This window comes from Spermophilus citellus, assembly GCF_964194105.1.
Source record: "Spermophilus citellus genome assembly, chromosome: 6".
NCBI classification, from domain to species: domain Eukaryota; kingdom Metazoa; phylum Chordata; class Mammalia; order Rodentia; family Sciuridae; genus Spermophilus; species Spermophilus citellus.
This window is the reverse complement of record NC_138187.1, coordinates 129739363-129760130: the sequence shown is the minus strand read 5'-3', so window position 1 is coordinate 129760130 and position 20768 is coordinate 129739363. Positions and strand designations below refer to the sequence as shown.

At 39.3% G+C, this 20768-nt stretch overlaps 1 protein-coding gene across 5 annotated transcripts in view; it reads left to right on the top strand.

The window, feature by feature from the left end:
- SRGAP2 (SLIT-ROBO Rho GTPase activating protein 2) overlaps positions 1-20768 on the top strand; it is a 249968-nt gene that overhangs the window by 101854 nt on the left and 127346 nt on the right. The gene's annotated exons all lie outside the window — the stretch shown is intronic.

The window sequence follows — 20768 nt, the reverse complement described above, 5'->3', positions numbered from 1 at the left end:
ATATGTGGTGCTGAGGATCGAACCTAGTGCCTCACACATGTTAGGCAAGCACTCTACCACTGAGCCATAGCCTCAGCCCTCATCAAACCATTTTTAATCATAAGAAATGAATGATATAGCCAAACAGCTAAATCTATGCAGTTACTAAGGTCTATTTCTTCTACATTTACAATCTTTTATGCACCGGACCCCTTTACTCTGTTCACATTGCTGTTCTCTAGTTTAGAGCATCATCTTTTGATTGAATGATTGCAATACCTATTCTGTTATTCATAGCAGAGGTTTTCAAACCTGACTGCATCTCAGAATTTCCTGGATAACTTTTTTTTTTTATATTCATTTATTTATATGCAGTGCTGAGAATCAAACTCAGGGTCTCACACATCCTGGGCAAGTGCCCTACCATGAACCACAACCCCAGCCCTCCTTGGATAACTTTTTGCAGTTCTAGAGTGTGGTCTCCTATTCTAGAACAATTAAATGAGAATCTGAGGAGGGGGGCCTGGGTAATAGGGTGATGTAAAAGCTTCCCATCCTGTGAAGAGCCACTATTGAGGTTCAAAGTCTATAGCTTCTCCCCATTCCAATCTGCTTGGTCCAGATATGATCAGATTTAGAATTACTGGAACACACTGAGGATTGAACCCAGTGCCTCACACATGCTAGGCAAGCGCTCTACCACTGAGCCACAACTGAGGATGAGACAGTTTTCTGTGTACAAAACTTTCAATGACTCCCTATCATCTATGGTGTGATCTTCCATCTGCATCATCTGGGTTGTTAGAAATTTAGTGCCTCAGGCCCCACCCCAGACTTACTCTACAAAATCCTCAGGTGACAGAGAGTCTGTTGAAGTTCAGGAAGCACTTCTTGGGCTGGGGTTGTAGCTCACTGGTGGAGTGCTTGCCTAGCACATGTGAGACACTGGGTTCCATCTCAGCACCACATATGAATAAATAAAATAAAGGTATTGTGTCCATCTACAACTACAAATATTAAAAAAAAAAAGAATAGAAGAAGTGCTTGTCTATTCACAGAAGCGCACACTTCTTGGTTTGTCCTTCAAGCCCCTCTACATCTGGCTCAACTAATGTTCCACCTTGTTTCTTGTTTCTGGTCCAGCATACATTAGCCAAATAGATCATTCACTCCATTGGGCGGCTGATATCTGTTAATTGAGCTTATGAGTTCATTTTTCACATCTCTGTGTGTGTAAGTCATGAGACCCATCTAAACTGCTCCCTAAGAAACCTTAGTTATTCTCTCAGAAGAAAAAATGTTCTCCATTTACTAAATTCTTACAACATTTTATTCATTCTTAGGACATTCAGCACAGTCTGATCTGTATCATCTTCTCTTTGTGGACTACACAATCTTGTTTTGATTCATTTTTCAGTGTCCCACTGTGTGTAGCAGAATATGTGGTATAAAATAGATGCTCAGTAAATATTGTGGAATGAGTAAATGAATGAGAATTTTAAGAATTATACCTAATAGATAAATCAGCTATTGTCATATTAAAAAAATAATTAATGCCAAGTCTATATTATTCCCCCTATTTTAAATTCTTCTATATTCTCCAAATAATACAAGGCAGAAATTATCCTCTTTAAGCCAGCTTTGAGCAATGAATATGGAAATTAAGATGGAGAAGAATGTATGACACTCTCAGTACCAGCCAGAATAAGATTTTCCTCCAGATGTTTTCTCCCCTCAAAGTCCCTCATCTTTCCCCAATTCTGTTCTCTTTAAGAATCACATGTCCATCTCAACAGGAAAAAAATTAAAAACAAACAAAAAGATAAAAGAATCATCTGATAATAAAATATTATTTTAGTATGTGATAAATGAAGATGTGGGGGAGGAATCATTTGCTTTAGAAAATGGTTTAAAGTTGGATTTATTTGGTTGGTGAGCTCCTCCTAAGTTTAAAATAGCATTTAATTTTTAGCATTATATCATATTCTCATTTAAGTACATTTATAAATTATAAATTAGGATACAGCTGTGTTAATCTCTACGTCCGACTTGCTCTAAGATCACATATAAGGAATAGGATGGTTTTTTTCCAAAACTCAAGAAAACTGATTCCCTTTTGATAAGGCTGGTACCTGTGTTATTTTTTTCTTATATAGCCAATGAATATTTACTGAGAGCCAGTCCTGTGTTCAGTATTGAACAAAGTATTGGAAGAGACAACAGAAGTGTATTGTATATATACATAGGGGGTCTATCTGGTTGGAAAGAAGGATTTTGAATATAGGAAGCAGTCAGAGGATAAAGCAATATGCTCTTCTTAAGAAATCTTTGGTGTTATGTAGGACATAGATATGATAAAAGATCAGAAATACATATCAGAGATACAGGATCTAGAATATTCAGGAGAGTTTTTATGAAGCATGTAGGACTTAGGTTAGATTTTAAAGGCAGATTTCTGTAGAAAAAGAGAGAACAGTATTAACAGGTGAGGGGAGACAGGGATATTTGATGGTAAGTGAGTGTAGGAACTAGTGTGGGATCCAGGCAAGGTTCTTCTTACACATTCATTTAACTAATCCATTGCATATTCCTTAAACTCCTTTATATGCCTTGGGATATAGCAGTGAATAAGCCCTGCCCTGTCCATAAGGCACTTACAATAGAATGAGGAAATGGGCATTAATCAGATAACTCCATTAGGTATATAGTTTAAAGTTGGGGTAGGTATTAAGGGAAGAAAAAGTACAGGGTGGTACGAGAACCTAGAAGAGGGGGACTTCTCCACTCCTCTGTCCATCACATTATGGTGGTTTATACCAATAACTTCCCTCTGGTCTTAGCCTGGGTAAGTCTACTTAATCAACATACCCTTTTATAAACCTACTGAGTACTGTGCACTGTGCTGATTCCTTTGGAGACTAAAATAAGCTTTGGAATTCTTACCTCAAAAGAAAGAGAGTTAGATTTTCTCCCCCTTACCAGGCAGGTAAAAAGATGGAACACCTGTAGAATAGTGTTGTCTAATGGAACTAGAAATATTTCAAGTAGAAGACTGATAAAAGTTCCTCCCAGTGATTTCTTATCAATAATTTCATGTATAAGGCATCATGAGAGATGCAAAGATTTGATCCCCAAGCCCAGGAGCTTTCTATCTGTTAATTTCCTGTTTTTAAGTGGTCAAATGTGGTCACGTGATAACAATTTCACATGGTACAGCCTAATAAAGAGTTGATACATACATATAAGTGCACTTAATATAAAGAAGATGCTAAGAAGCTGGATAAGAGAGATCCAGTCAACACCCTACTTTCATACATGATTTATTCCTTAAGATAAGTCAAATAGCTGAAAGTCTAACTGCAGTTTTATGTGGAGCAGGTGGATTGTAATATTATAAGTACATATGTGAAATTCTGAATTATATTTCACCTGATAATTTTTCAGTATTTTGTACCTTATATTTTCTTCACAATTAAATCTACAACCTACCTGCTTAAACCCTTGAACATCTGAAGAGTCCCCGTGGCTGATTTCTACCCTTGTCTTATGGGTGCAGTGTTGAGACCTCTACTTCTCAATATAACACTAGGAAATAACACTTTCATTTTTCCATTTTCCACTCATTTTGTGTTGAGTAACCAAGGTGCTTGCATAGTACAAGCATTGCTGCATAGAGACACTTGCTGTTGAAATCAAACAGGCATTTGGCAAGTGATACCACCAGGCCAAACTTGACACATTTTCTGGCAACAGAAAATTTGGCCTTTTATCACAGGAAAGGTATTTTAGGTATGTCTGATTTGGTTAACATATAAGCATAGCTGCTGTAACAGACATTGAGTAATAACTTACACATGATAGAGGTTTCCTTTCTCTGCATGTAATAGTTTGAGTGTTAGCTATCCAGAACTGTTTCAGGCTCCTTTTCCATCTCTAGAGAGCTGTCCTTGTCTGTATGACTCAAGATGGCTCACTGCCACTAGGTCCCCATTCAAGCCAGCTGGAAAGGCAACAGGGCAAAGGGCAAATATGTCTTTATTCTTTAAAGATGCAGTCTGGAAGTGGCACATACATGCCTCAGCTCACACCCTGCCGGCCAGACTTGGTCATGTGGTTATGCTGAATTGCAAGGGAGGCTGGGAAATGTAGTTATTGCTCTGAGTGATTAGAAAGCAGAGTTTTCTATTAATATATAAAAGTAGGGGAAACATATTGGAGAACAGTTAGCAGTATCTGCCACAATATTCATCTGTGATCTGTGAAAGGGCAGGTGCACAAAAGAACATGGCCACCCAGCCATATAAAGGGCTTTGTTCTGGTTAGGACTAGGGAGAACTTCATGAAGGTGAAGTTCAATGTATAAGAAATGGAAAAATGAAAGTGCCAATACTAGGTATTGATCTTATAAGTTCCCTATAATTGAGACAATGCAGAAGTTGTAAAAGGAGGATGAAGAAATGAGAAAGAAGCATTTTAGACAGAAAGGTATTAGTAAAGGCCCAGAGGTGTAAAAAACTCAAGGCAGGTGGACAATTTACCTGCTTTGTTGAAGAACAAGAATCATCAACATGATAGTGAAATCAACCCGGAAAAGTTGGTAGGACCCTGGAGATTTCAGAGGTTTATGAATACCATGTGATGGGGTTTGGGCTTTATTCTGTCAGCATAGGGGAGCCATTGATAATTTTTGAGCAAGGCACATAATGATGGATGTGCTTTAGAAAGGTTACTATGGCAACAATGCATACGCTCAATTGCAGTGGAGAGACTGGAGGAGGAAGACCTGTTATTAAGGTATGGCTGCCCAGTGGTGAGGTTAATGTGGACCGAAACTCAAGTCATGTCCTTGGAAATAGAAAAAATGGAGCCAAATGTGAGGGCAGTAATCAACTGAAGTCCAAGAAGTTGGGCCAGAGAAAAGACTCTTGGTTTCCTGGATCTCTGGAGTGGCAATTGTACTGTATTTTCATTCAGCCATTAAACTGTAGCCTTGATTTTGCTGACTCTAGGACTGGTCCCAGAATAGTTCATTCTCTGCCCAGAGCATCTCAGCGGGCACTCATCACCTCCCCCGGAGCTGTAGCAGCTGTTGGCCCAGCAATGCCATGAATTTGTCTCTCTGTGCTGCCAGGAGAGCAGCTGCCAGCAGCAGCTCTGGACAGACACGTCTCAGGGCCATGGAAACTATTCCACTTGGGATGGGACAGGTTTACCAGGGCTGAATGCCGTCCACATGGACTCATACCACCCTTTTCCAGGCCAGTTTCTCACCCTGCTTCCATTGCAGCCTCTCATCCGGGGTTAGGTTGGGCATTCTGTTGCAGTTTTAAGTGACTGCATTGAGGGACAAATGTTGCGGAACTGCTTTTTTTCATCTTCTCTTGAACAACTTCTTCCCCTGGAAACCATTATCCTGTCACTCTTTTGGCTTTGCTGCTTCTTCTGCTTTGCTTCTGCTCACCTTTTGTCCTCTCCCACACTGTGCTCAGTGCAGACAGCCTCATTAAAGCCCACACAGCTTCGACTCCACGGCAAAGCCTGACCCAATGGTCCCATCCCTCTCTTTCTCTCCCAGAGAAACAGTGAGAGATGCTGCACACAGAACTGTACCAATTATTCAATTCTGCCTTCTTCTGTTTTAAGATAGGTAACATGGCTTCCCCATCCTTGAGACTCTGTTAATGTCTGAAATTCTGTCAGCCTGTTTGATTAAGAGCAGAGATAAAATATTATGTGAGGGTAGGAAGCCTTTCTAGGGAAAATGTTCTTGCAATTTCTTTGGCTCCTTGAAGAGCATAAATGTATTCCTATTTGTTGCTGAGCCTTTGATTGTCTCTTTTAAGTGGAATCTGTGTTAATATTACCCAGCAGGATTCTAATTGATAATGCACTGGTTGCTTTTTTTTTTCTTTTTTACATAGACTTGCTGTAAATTACCTTTCAGACAGCTCACTTGGTTTTGATCTCTTACTTTTAATAGCTCATTTCTTTGTTTTATTTTGAGGTAGCTTTTTTTTTTCTATTGCATTTTTAGAGAAATACTTCTATGTTGCTCTCCTGCTGTGTTCCTTGCAGAGGTCTCATGCTATTTGATAACCCACTGTCAACATCTTTTCTTTCTCCTGCTTTTCCTTCTCCTCAACAAATATTTGTTGAACATTTTAAAGGTATTATTCTATATTCTTATAGGAGGGAGTCACAGAAGTAAAAATAGTGGTTCTTTCCCATTCAGATTTGTTACTAAATCAGGAAGAAATCATATCTGAATGCAAGAACACAAATCTTCAGTGTAAGGCCATATGTGGTAGCATCAAGTACGTGCTACCGAAGAAAGGATGCATAGTTGCTGTGATCAGGAAACTTCAGCTAGGATATGGGATTTGATCCAGGCTCAGAAGAAGACAGATAGGATCTCTTTTTTCCCTCACACGTTTTTATGGGTGCACTATTGTTGTACATAATGGTGGGATTTGTTGTTAAGTATTCATGCATGCGCACAATATTACAATATAATTTGGTCAGTTTCATTCCCCAGTATTTCCCATGGCAAAGCTTGACCTGTGATCCCATCTCTCTCTTTTTGTCCCAGAGAAACAGTGAGAAACAGTGTCCTCCCTCCCCTTCATCCCTTTCTTCTATTCCTCAGATCTCCCTTCAGTTTTCATGAGAACAGGATCTTGATAGATGGAGAGAAAGGCAGGGGAAGTTGTTCTGGACACAAGGGGCACAGCTGGAGGAAAATTCACAGCTCTTTGGGGTATTAGGACTACACTGATTTGGCTGGGGTACAAGTGGATATGGAGGAATTGGGCAAAGGGAGGCACATCATGCAAAGCCCTGGCTCTTGACTGAGAGATCTGGTCCTATGCCGTGGACACTGGAAAGCATTGAAACTTTGAATAACTTATTGTCCAGGCTTAGGTATGAACTCTACTTAAGGAAGATTAACCTGGTGATAGTTTGCTAAGTGACAAGAAATTTGAGACAGGAAAACCAGTTATGGCAGTAGATAATAAGGATCTAAATTAGGGTAGGATGGTAGGAATGGAAAGAATAGGAATTTATCCTTCCGTCCTCTTAGTGAATATGTATTATGCTCTGACCCTGTGCCAGACACATGCCAGGCAAGACAGATACTGCTCTCTGCACTCCTGGAGCTTACAGTCTAGAGACAGATGGACAGCACCTGGTGTAGGAAGCACCTCCAGGAATTGCTGACTGATGGGATTCAGATTTCAGTGAGCTTAGAAACACAAAAGAAAGAGATCCAGGGAATTTCTTTTTAGATTTTAGTGCCTGGTAAATTAATGGTACCTTAACAGAAATACAGAAGTGAGAAGAAGGAATCAGTTTTGAAGGACTAGGATATGAGAAATTTGGTTTTTGGAAGTTAAGTTTTAAAATGCATGGAGGATATTGAAGCCAGTGTTTTTTAGTAATTGACAGAAAATGAACAGCTATATGTAGGGCTTAAAGAGAGGTCAGGATTGTTGGAAGAGATTTGAGTATGATTTAAAGAGGTGATATTTGAGACTGAAAATGTTTGTAATTTCCAACAGTGAAGAAACTCAGAAAGAAAAAAAGGGAGATTTCCTTTGTATTGTCAGTTGTATTCAGATTTCTGAGAGTAGAGAGGAATTTAAAAACATATATATTTATAGTGATTTATCCAGCACACATTTTTGGGACCTAATTATGTACTAGATCTTGATCTAGGTTCTGGGAATAGAAAGAACAAGATAATGTCCTATTCTCATCAGTTTTAAATTAACAGTATATTAAGGGGGTATACAATGAAAAATAAATCTGCTTAATTATTTGTTCATGAGTTGTGTTATTGTTGGGATTTGGGGGAGCAGGACTTAGCTATCTCAAGAATCTGGTAGACATGCAACCTGCAATACTCCTTTCATGGGAGGTTAGCCATAATTAATTAAAGAGAAATTATTGTAGAGTCCATGTTCTTGGCCTTAGGCCCAGTATTTGAACTTGCACAGTATCAGCATTTATGACACCTACTGCTGATGGATTCCTTCTCTGGAGTTGAGTTCAGAGTTGTTCACCAGTCTCACGGGATAGCTCTGGGTTGAAAAGCACAGAGTCAATTGGCCATGGAGAATGTTATAGCTGTGGTTGCAAATCAGAACAGGGTGGAAGACCAGAAAGTTCCTCTTTTTGAGTATGGGATGACCTTAAGAGGAGAAGTAAGAAGAAGCATGAAATTACCAGAAAGGAGAACCCCTGACTTGCTGGGTCCAGTGTGTCATTCATTCATTTTGGACATATTTGGAAGCTGTTTGTTCCCTCTGGGAGGGTTTTACCCAGATGTAGCATCTGGAATTGGGCAAGGTTTGGCCTCCCTTCCCCGTGGCTCAACTTATTCTTATTGAGAAACTAACAAATGGTCCCTTGGTGTGTTTTTCACTGGCCCAGGCTGCATAGAACCTTTGGTGGTGGTTGGGTCTTTTTTAAAGGAAGAGTTGGGAGGGCTCCTCACATATGGGTAAAAAGTCAGAGGAAAGACACACAAGAAAACAGTTTGTGGATCAGCAGTACAGGGAGGTAGACAGTCTTTAGAACAAAGAAAGATCCAGTTGAAAGCTCCTTGGGAAAGTCATGACTTAGTAGAAAGAGCTTAGAGTTTTGAGCCAGACAGACTTGAGTCTGAAACCTGTCTCTTCCACTCATAGCTGTGTGACCTTGAGTGTGTTGCCTTAAGCCTCTGTTTTCTCATCTATGAAATGTGGATAGTAATACTTACCTTGAAATGTCATTCTAAGAATTAGATATCATGTATGTAAAGCATCAGTCTGATCCGTATAACAATAGACACTGAATAAAAGGTAGCTGATATATCAACACTGTGAGCTGGGCTTGGTGACTCATGCCTATAATCCCAGAGGCCTTATGCCAGTAGCCTCATCTCATCATTATAGGTTAGGGAATGATAGAAGGCCAGGAAGAAGCAAAACATGCTTTTATGAGCAATTGGGAGGATGTTAGGAACTCATGAGGCTTTCTGTGTCTCCTAAGATCTGGCAGTGGAATGTCAGGAGGCTGAGGCAGGAGGATCGTAAGTTCTAGGCCAGCCTCAGCAACTTAGCAACTTAGTGAGACCCTGTCTGAAAATAAAAAATAAAAAGGGATGGGAATATGGTTCAGTGGTTAAACACCCCTAGTTTCAATCCCTGGTATTTTAAAAAAAAAAATCAACACTGAAAGGAGTAGCATGATAGTTAAGGTCACAGTTTCTGGAACCAGATTTATTAGATTCACAATCCTATATTTCAATACTTACTATGTTACTGCAGATGAAGGTTCTTTATCACCTCAGTTTCTTCATTTGCAAATTGATGATAATAATAGAACCTGCCTCATGGGGTTTTATGCTGATTAAGTGTATTAATGTATGTGAAAACCTTAGGACAGCACTTGGCACTTGGTAAATGTACATAGTAGCAATACTTACTCTCATCCCCAGGAGTGGAGAATGAGCATAGCTAAGGTAGGTAAAACATTAGATTCATTAGTCATTTTCTGTTCAGAGTTAACCTTTCCTAAGCCTGGCTAGGTAATATGTCCATCTCCATTTTCCTTAGAGACCCCTGTGGGCCCACTGGAATGACAAACTCATCCACTCTCCTGAATTTTATGGTATGGCTCCCTTGGACAGGACATACTCAATTTTGTGACTCTAAATAATTATATGGCCAGTCCCTATCAAAAACTCAGCAGTTGTATGTTTTGTCTTTCAGGGTGTCATATAGTTCAGCTCTGGTATGTTATTTTTAATTTAGCCTCATTATTATCAAAAGGGGGAAATTTGTCATACAGCCACCCTCTGGTTTCCTTGTCCTCTTGGAATCAATAGTTAGCCCTCTTGCCAAATTGGTGGTGTTTATATAAAGATATAGTACAACTCAGTCAAAGAAGGCCAGTCCTGTTGAGCCTCCTGTAATGTCTGCCATTGAGATCAGCAGGCCACTGTAGTATAAGCCTCACCCATGGGCACAACAGAATGTGATATACTGGGTTGTTGGTTTCATGAGGCCAAACAAAAGCTCCCAAGCTTCTGCATAAGTGTCCTTATCTCATCATTTTAGGTTAGGGAATGTTGAAGGAAGGGCAGAAGCAAAACATGCTTTTATGAGCAATTGGGAGGATGTTGGGGACTCCTGAGGCTTCCTGTGTCTCCTAGGATCTGGCAGTGGAATGTCAGCAGGCTTTCAGCTCCATGCTGTAAAGATAGTGTTGAGCATGTCCCTTGTGCTGGGGTGTGGGGAGTGTATAGTATTCATTTTCTCTGCTCCTGTGAGCCCCATAATAATTCTATGACAGACACCGGAAGCAATGTGTGGCTGGTTCTCGGAGTCTTTAGTTCTCAGGAATTTGTGGCCAATTAAATGAATTGTCTTTGATCTAGTTCTTTTTTAGAGGCCAAAGCATGTCATCTTATTGGGAGCTGACTGTTTTGAGTGGGAGGGTTTAGAAGATAAGAGGAGAATACTGTCTCTTCTGTACAGACTTTTGTCATTGAAATGGGAAAAATCAGGCAGGCTGAGAGAGAATAATAAGAATACAGGCGCACATGAATCTAAAAATAGGACCCCATTTAAAGGAGGTTCCAGTAGTTCCTGGGAAGGCAGGGAAGGTGGAGTCCTCAGGAAGAACTCATGCTTGGCTCAATCAGGGAAAGGTAAAAGACAGCACGGTTGATGTTCTCAATTAGATTTGGTCCCCTGTTAATTGAAGTAAAGACTTTAATATCTAATTCTTACACTGCACCAAAGTACCACGCTGTGAGGAGAAACGGAGTCATATGGGAAGGGCTCAGTGTTAATGAAGGATTTAGGGAGAATGAGAAGAAGTAAGGTTTGGATTTTTCAGGATCATTTTTTTTTTCTGCTAGCTCCTGCTTCTACCTCCCTCCTGTCATTGCTCCTGAGGTTTTCAATTCAGGGAGGATGAATCAGCCCCAGATCTGCTTCTTAACATATTTTGGGTACAGCTGGTGAAAGAACCCGGATTAGAAAATGAATCGAACAAACTAGGATTATCATCGAGGATGCTGAGCTGTGTTTGCCAATTTCTGCTTAAGCAGTGGAGACAGGGCATCCTTGCATGAAATTCAGACATCTCTCTGGCAGCCTTGAGCTGAAGTCGAGGTTGCAGAGCAAGTCTGGCAGCTCTCAGTCTGAACCCTCGTAAACAACAGCTGTTCAGAACGAAGTTCTGGGGCTGAGGGTAGGGGTTTCTGTTGATGTTTGAAATTCTTTGAATTTATAGGCAGCATCTAGAGGATTTAGCAAAAGGAGGAAGTTGTACAGGATTGGGGCAGTGTACAGGTGGAAATGATGCCTCTCGAAGACTTCCTTAGAAACAAAGCACAGGCTATAGAGTGGACTCTGAATGGAAAGCGAAGAGACCCCAGGGAGGTAGGAACAGTAAAGACCTGCCAAGCTTCTAAGGTGTATTGACTTCCTGGACTCCTTCCCTCCTGCTCTGCCTTTTGTACATGTTCTGAATCAGACAGCCTTTTCCTTGTTTGGTAATGTGTGGAAATATGAGCCTTCCTGATCACAGAGTCCCAAACACATATGCATGCAGGTGCATAACATGGTCTCTTTTATCAGCACCTCCCAAAGAAGTCCAGGTTCTTATGATATTCTGATTATGAGATATTGTTATTACGGGCTTTGTGTTGGATTTTAAGCCTTGTGTTTACTAAATGTCAATTATGCCATTACTTCATTAATTGGAGGTAGCTCAGTATAGTATGGCTAATAAAAATTTCCTAAAAGTGCTATCCCTTTTTCCTCTCTCCCTTCTATTTTTTTTTAATTAACAATTTTTAAGTGATGCTGGGCCTCAGACCCATAGATTTGTGCATACTAAGCAGGTGCTCAACCATTGAGCCACACCGCCATCCTGAATACTGCCTCTTCTTTATCTCCATCCCCAGACTCTAAACCATATATTGAGTTTCCAGCCAGATGATGAGCGTTTAGGAAATGTACACTTTGCAACATAGTTAGGGAAGCCATAATGAAAAATACCTATGTAATATATCTTTAGTAGGCTTCCTTGGTACTAAATTAAAGAAAACTTTGTGATTGTTGCCTTTAATCAAATGAGGGGTGGGGGATAATTAGTCAGGTCTGAGCAAATTTTCATTCCACTCAAATTAGCCAGAAACAACTGGTTTGGACATCTCTGATAAAATCATTTATTGTTTTGGAGGCTGAGAACATCCTTATATTATTACTCCTTTGGAAAACAAATCTACTCCTAGTCATTTTGCCCATTAGTGTGGAAAGTTAGTGAACACCAATCCTGATGTGTGAGATCATTCAGCAAACTTTTTTCCCCCCATGCTGGGGATTGAACCCAGGGCCTTACACATGCTAGGCAAGTTCTCTATCACTGAGTTAAATCCCCAGCCCTCAGCAAACATTTATTGAACATCTATTCTTTGCTATAGGTGTGCTAGGAATTAAATATACGCTGAAGAAGAAGCCATAATTCTAGTTCATGAAGATTGCTATTTAAAGTAAAATAGTTTCAGTTTGTGCCTGTATGTGTGTGTGTTCTGATAATCCATAGAGTTCAAGGTCAAAGAACCAGAATTGTTGAATGACGCTTGTAGTCACTTGAAGTACATGAGATTTAGTAGTAAATACTGAGCTTCATTCTCATCTTCAACTATGACCAACAGGTTCTGCTCAGGTTCTGGGGTCATAGAGAGGACCAAGCCCTGCCCTCAGGAAGTTCCTGGTGTCATGTGGAAAACAGAGGTTTAAATAAAAAACAACATAAAGTAGCATATACTTATTGTTAAAGAGAAATGGGAGAAATGACTTCCTTTTCCTCTGGAAGAGAATCTTTCAAATAAAAATTTGCTTTAAATTTTAGCACAATTGTAGACTTCCAGAAAAATTTCAATAGTACAAAGAATTTTCATATGCCATTTTACAAATTGCCCCCAAATGTTAACATATCACTACATTTGCTTTATACTTTTCTCTATATACACGACCCACAGACTTATTTTGTTTTTCTGCAACATTTGTAAGTTGCAGACATGATTGCCCTTATATCCGTACATATATTTGTATTTACCAAAAATAAGGATATTTTCTTATAAAGTCACAGTTCTTTTATCAAAATAAGGACATGAAGATTGATTGGCACAATAATATTGTCTAATTCATAGACATACATATTTTTCCAGTTGTTTCAAAAGCATCTTTTGAGGCAAAGGAAGATTCAAGATTATGCAATTCATTCAGTTGTCTTTAGGTTCCTTTAATGTGCAGTGATTTTCAAATCTTCCTTTGTATTTCATGACACTGACATTTTTTGGAGCACTCAGCCCAATTATTTTATGTGTCCCTAAATTTGATATTTCTATTAATTATTGCTATTACCTTATGATAAGATTCAGGTTGTAGACGTCTGGCAGGAAGCCCTGGGGGTCATTTCTTAGGCTTGTAAGTGCAGCCTAGTAGAACTCATTGCTGATGATTTGTCCTATTACTGGTGATGTTAACTTTGACCATTTGGCTAAAAGTGGGATCTACCAGGTTGCTTCACTGAAAAGTCAATTCTGTTCTGTGCTTTGTAAATTAAGCGTATATTGTGGAGAGATACTTTGAGACCATGTGTGAATATCAGGTACTGTAAAGCCCTTCACTTCCCTCGTTTTAGCATCCATTGATAATCCTTATTTGAGTCAAGTATTATTACAGTGGTTACCAAATAGTCATTTTTCCAGTTATCATCATTCCTTCTACATTTATCAATTGGAATTTTATAGTAAAAAAGAGATTTCCCATCACCCCCATTTTGGGGGGGGGGTCTGGTTGGTTGTTTCTATCAATGTGAACTTGTGAATTTTATTTTATTCAACAGGCTGTAATCCTTTACCATCTTTATTTACTTTAATATTCATATGGTTCCAGATTTGCCCACTGGAGTCCCATCAAGATGGCCCCCAAGTCCTTTTGACATGAGTCATGTCATTTCTTTGAGTACTTCCTTAATTTCTAGCACAAGATGTTCCAAGTTCATCTTGTACTTTTCTTGCTTTGGCTCTGGAATCAGTCTTTTTTTCAGAGAGCCTTGTTGCTTTTGTGTGGTAGGGTATTTAGAAACTATGGGTGCTGAGTGTGTTATTTGTTACTGGACTACTATTACTTTTAGCCCCTCTCAGCAGACAGGTAGTAGGTAGATGTATGCATACCCCTGCCCCATGTACTTCTATGCCCACATCTCTTTCTATCTGTATATATGTGCTCCTCAACTTAGATGGAATTTCACCCTGATAAACCCATGGTAAACTGAAAATAAGTCAAAACTACATTTAATGCATCCAACTTACTGAATATCATCACTTTGGTGCTGGGGATGTGGCTCAAGTGGTAGTGCGCTCGCCTGGCATGCGTGCAGCCTGGGTTCGATCCTCAGCACCACATACAAACAAAGATGTTGTGTCCGCCAATAACTAAAAAATATTAAAATTCTCTCTCTCTCTCTCTCTCTCTCTCTCTCTCTCTCTAAAAAAAAAAAAAGATGAATATCATCACTTAGCAACCAAGTACACTGTGGAGTATCTGTTGTTTGTACTCATGATCTCTCATGGCTGACAAGGAATGATGGCTCTCTGCTGCTGTCCAGAATCACCACAGAGAATTATATCACATGTAGCTAGCCTGCAAAAAGATCAAAATTCAGAATTTAAAGTATAGTTTCTACTGAATGTATATTGCTCTCGTACCACTGTGAAGTCAAAAAAATCCCAATAAGTTGAACCATCATTAATTCAGATACTGTATTTATAAATATTAAAACCTGTGAGTTCACAAAATATCTTTGATTTCACTCAAATGCCATGTTACATTTAATTTTCTCCCCTTTCCATGTTTGTAACTGTTTTCTGAACAAAGTTTCTGTTTTCTGAAAAAGTCTCCTCTCATGCATAATACTTTCAATTAGTTGCTTAGTCTTAGACTGTATAGAGCATAGTTTCAAACTTGCTAACCTATGCCTCTGGAAAAAACTATAGATTTTAATACTGGTTTATAGTAATTTTTGTTTTCAACCTTGAGGGCGAAAACAGTATTCAAAAGTTAGTTCATAAGGTCTTTCTAAACCCCAGAAGTTCAGTTTGGCTTGCTTGCTCTTTCTTTTTATCTATCCATCCATCCACCCATCTATCCATCCATCCTGGGAATCAAATCCAGGAATGTTCTACCTCTGAGTTAAATCCCCTGTTCTTTTAATTTTATTTCAAAACTGGGTCTTGCTAAGTTGCTCAGGGTTTGCTTGAATTTGAGATCCTCCTGCCTGAGCCTCTCCAATCACTGGGATTCCAAGGTGTATGTACTGTATGCCTGGCTGCTATAATATTTGTTTGAAATACAATTTGGTTTATTTATTTGTATTTATTTATTTTTTTCCTTCCAAAACGAGCTTTTGCCTAATCCATTCTGTTGACTAGAGATTGGCCTCAGGAGAAGTGAGGGACCTGCTTATCCACAAATTAAATCAGGGCATTAACAGAAGTCAGTGCTGGAATCATAGGCCAGATGAGGAATGTGCTCTGCAGACCTCCTGTAGACATTTCCCCTTGTTCCTGGGTCAACCCTAACTCTGGGCAAACCATGCTGCAAGTGAGAACCCTTGCCCATTTCTACCAAGTTGTCTACTCTCTCACATTCTCCCTGCCATTCTGGTGATCACTCCTTTGCATTTAGGGAACCCAGGATCCAGCTGTCATGTCAGCCCTGGGCTATGATTGGGCAGACTGTTTCTACTTTTGTAACATGCTGACTTAAGACCTTTGGAGATCTTGGTCTGGTCCCTCGGGGTGAAGTCCTAGGGCATTGTTCACGGACATCCAACCTTGCAGAATGTTAGACCTGTTACTAGACTGTTTGCTGTCTCCCTGTTCTAATACCTTGCTATTTCATTGGTTGACTTTATTTACTCAGATGCTTTGACCCTTCTAAAACTCTTTTATATCAATTCTGACCTGGCTATCTTCTCCTTTCTGTCTAGGAATGGCTTCCAGATTCCCCACATATCCTTCATACTCCATCTCCCACACACTCATTTTATTTCTCTTTCCTCTAGACACATATAACCTGGTCAGTGTTGCTGATTCCAGCTGTTCTGAATCTTGCCTACAGCTTAAGTTCAAAAACAGATGGGCCCAAAGCTTCCTAGATGCTGTGCCAATTTCCATTGCATGAAAACAAATTACTGAAAAGCATCAGGAAATTTTAGAATAGTTTTGGGGTTTGAGTCTGTGTCTTCCCCCTTCATTCCTCTATCCACCCCATCCCCTTCTCCATATACCTTATCCCTTTATATCACTTCTTTGTATGCCTCCCTTAGCAAAGGCTGGTTTCTAAAATTTTTACCCCCATTTAACTCTATGTGTTGATAGGTTTAACCAATGAGGTGGTACTCTGCTGTCATATATACCTAATTGAAATAAATTTTTAAAAAGAATAATTTAGAGGAAGTTACATCTGAACTGGATTTCCAAAAACAGAGTTATATTAGCAAACAAAGAGTTATATTAGCAAAGACTCAAGGGCAGTATTTCAGAAAGAGGGAAAGGTACGTATGCAAAGAAATGGATTCAAACAGCATTTTGGCATAGAATTGAAAGTAGTTTGTGTTGATATGAGAAAAAAGGAGAATGAAAAAAATATCAAGGGTAGAAAGATGAGCAGGCGCAGATCATGAGAATCCTTCCTGCAGTACAGACAAACCTGGACTTAAATGTGTTACACATGTAAAAGCATAGAAATGTTCCACACAGTAATGTAGGAAAGAGAATTGGGGAATAGTAAGTTTGGATACAGGGAAACCATTTAAAATGTTACAGCCATGTTGTCATATTGTTGAATATTACAAATGCAGAAACCTCTTTACCAAGGAATTTAAGGATTTTATCATATTGACATGCATACAAGCAGAACATAATTGTACTTTATATTTTAGGTTGTACTGGAAAAAATTGAAATACAATAAATATTGATCAGTGGGGAAAGAAAATCAAGCTGGAATTGTTGATGTCTTTCTAATTGTCTATGCCCTGTGTGAATGCTCCACAGAGAACTAAGGGATTTATATCCTTTTTGGTCATATAGAGAAGGTGGGACTTGGCTTCTGTGTCGTTGGGCAAAGAAGTCACCCACTTGGGAATAAAGTTGATGGTCCTCTATTGGTTTTACTGATCAGAATACAAAAAAAAAAAAAAACAGTGCCATTCCCACTACCTATCCTTGTAGGGAGCATGTAGACATTCCCCATAGGCAAGGAGTGTGTTCCTTGGGAAGCAGCAACATTGCCGCATACACATTAATTTCAAAATTCCCATTCTTGGAATTTACCAAGGGTTTTCTCCGGATGTTCTGAAGAACACTGTTGAACTCAGCATTTATGGTCACCCTAAATATGAGAGGAAGAGAACCAACATGGGGGGGGCACTTACCTTACAGGTGCATAACAAGGATATTGATGATCATTTATAACCATCAGGAGGAAGATATTGGCATAGGCTAGTAATTATTGAGTGCCCACTATAACCAGAGTACTAGACACTGTAGGAACTGTCTTCCAGAGAAATCCCCAGGGGATGGGCTTCCAGAAGTTTATGGATCCCTTGATTTACATGTAAATTGTGACGTTTATGTATGTACATTTTCCTCCCTTTCTCCTTTCCTTCTTTCTTTGGAAGAAAATACTTGGAAGAAAATCCTCCGATTCTCAAAAGGGTCTGGAGTGTGTAATTATCTCTTAGAATGTAGGACCATTTTTGATTGTGAATGTGTAGGCTAGAATGCACACATACACAAGCGTTTGCATTATTAAATAAATAACTTTTACAAAACAGTACTTATTTTCACTCTTTGTGATATACTCTGATATTTCTACTTCATTCTTTTGTTCTGTTCCACTTTTATATTTAATTTTTTGAGAAATGCTAGTTGTCAATTGATTTTCTAAATATATTTTTTACTTGTAGGTGGACAGAATACCCTTCATTTCATTTTTATGTGGTGCTGAGGATCGAACTCAGTGCCCTCCGCATGCCAGGCAAGCGCTGTACCACTGAGCCACAACCTCAGCCAGTAAATTGATTAAAAAAAAAAAAAACTCCATTATTGAGTTGTATCCTACAATTTGAACAACATCATTTTAAGAGCATCAGTTTTAAAATTTGGAGCATATATAAAACTGCCTGGGCTGCTTCTTTAAAAGGCAGATTTCTGGACATTGCTCTGGTGAATTGTAATCTCTGTTAAAGAGCATGAGAATCCACATTTAAACAAACACTCTAGTCATTCTGATGCAGTGTGATTTGGGGTCCTGAAGACTCATACTTTGAGAAACCGCTGTCTTTTGAGCTTAGGAGCCTGGCTATTTAAGGCTTCTATGTCATACTTGCCTCAAGGTGGTAAGTGGTTTTGGGGATCATCAAAATCCAGGCCAGGAATCCTCTCATTACAGACTCATCCATGCCGACTCCCAGATCTTAATATTTCTTTTTTATTTGTTTATTTTATATTTATTTGTTCTTTTTAGTTATACATAACATTAAGTATATTTTGACATTTATACAAACATGGAATTATCATTCTACTTCATATTTCTTGATAGTTCTCTTTTAAATGTCCATCGTGGCTCTTAGTAAGGCAAATAAGGGGTTAACTGAGGCCGCAGAATAATGAAGGGTCATTTTACAGAGTGGCTGGGGTGTGGCACAGCCCTCTAGTAGGTGCCCAAAGCCAGTCCCAAATTAGAATAGGGTAGGATTCAAAACTGCTTTTCCTCTGCACTTGCCTTTCATGTGTAACCGCATGCAGTGTGTCAACATGCTTTCCGGCGCCGTTAGGCACCAGCGATTTTGCTCCCTCTGAGTTCATGGACCCTTGGTATTCCTGTTATGTGTTGTCTTAGAATAGCTGTGTGCTCTGGGGCTCTGAGCACCTTCCGTTAACTCCTGCAGCACCAGGCCTTTGTAGGTGCTGAGGGGTTTCTGGTTGAAATATAACAACCACCACAATGAAATAAGAAAACATTTGCTAGTCAGGAGACCTGAGTGCTTGCTTTGCTCCACACTATCTATGTGACCTCAGGTTCCCCGAGTCTCAGTCTCCTCACTTAGAAAATGATAGGTTTGGTCTAGACTCTGAACCATTTTGAAAGTCTCTGCTAGCTCTGAAATTCCATGATTCTATTTTTTATACCCTCTGGCTTTGCAGTTTAAAATTCTTTCATGTCTCAATTAGGTTAGGCACAGCAGATTTACTGAGTTTGGGAATTTCCAGAGAATCAGGTGATAAATTAAGAGAAGCAAAATATATTCCTATTTAGTGCACTGAAGAAGTAGGAAATTTATAAAACAAGTTCATTGTCAAATTGAGTAATTTTGGGAATTTTGGGGTGTGTTTGTAAAGACTCTAGCTACTTTGTTTTGTGGGTATAAATTCGTTGTGTGGGCTGTTGGGTAATAGTATTAGTTGTTACAATAATTAGAAATGATGATGATATTGATTTTTAGTTGGAGAACACTTCCTGTCTATAAAGTTTTTTTGTGGACATCACCTTGTTTGACTTGATCCTCACTGATCAGATGAGTCAGGCAGGTCAGGTCTGCTGTCCCCATTTATATTTTTAAACAGATAAGGGAAATTTGAGACCCAGAATACATTTGCTACTTATCCAAAATTACTTGGCTAGTAAATAGCAGAACTGAATCTGGGTCTTAAGTATAGGTTAAGGTGCTTTAGCGCCTGCTGTAATGGGGTTCATTGTTCATCCAGATTCCTTAAGGACCTGAACTCAATAATTTGACCCACTAACCTGAAATTGAGTAGGGCATCTCTTACATCATCCAACCCTTTAAATTTTGCCAATAAAATATCAACCTGGTTAATAATATGCTGTAGTTCACAAGCCAATGGGCATATAAATTTGGTCACTCAACAACCACCCAGAGAGTGAGCACAAGATTCGTGCTGGAGCAGTTGATTAGGTAAGGTAGATGGAGACTGAAGATAAGAACTAACTATTCATTAAGTGAATCGTAGTCTTACTGTGCTCAACACTTACAGGATTTCTGTGTGGCTCTGGCATCTGGTTATTAGTCAATCTGATTCTTGGTTATAGGTGTTTATTGAACATTCCAAAATATACCCTATCCTCAAGAGACTTCCTTCCAATAAAGGCAAGATAAATATTAAAATAACACATGAGAAGTGGTAATGATGCACACAGCTCATCTGATGACTATGGAGGTTTTGTTCTGTTTAGCTCTGTAGTTATACAGGAGCTATATTTTCTTCATTGCTGTCATGAGCCATGTAAAGGGACTTATTGTCCCAGGAACAAGAGGGGGAGACACCCTTATGGATGCCCTTTCTTCCCAGTGGCTTGTTGGCACTTGGCAAATTTAAGGACTGAATAGCTAGCCAGGAGGAGTTACTGGCTGTAGATCAAACTTCTCTTCTCATGCCTGGTGCCAGGGAGATGCCTGCTCCTAAGGGGGTGTTTACTGCTTTGAAAATAAGTGTGTGGATTTCTGAGTGACGTCATTTCACTTTGGCACTGACAGGTATTTATTTCTCTAGAATGAATTACCAGGGGTGAGCCAGACTGTCTGCCTCAGTCATCTTCCAAGGTTTCATTTATTTAAAAAATCTGCTAACACATCTGCATGTTTTTTTTCTTCTTTCTCTGTATGTTTGTCATGTTCTATAATTACTTATGGG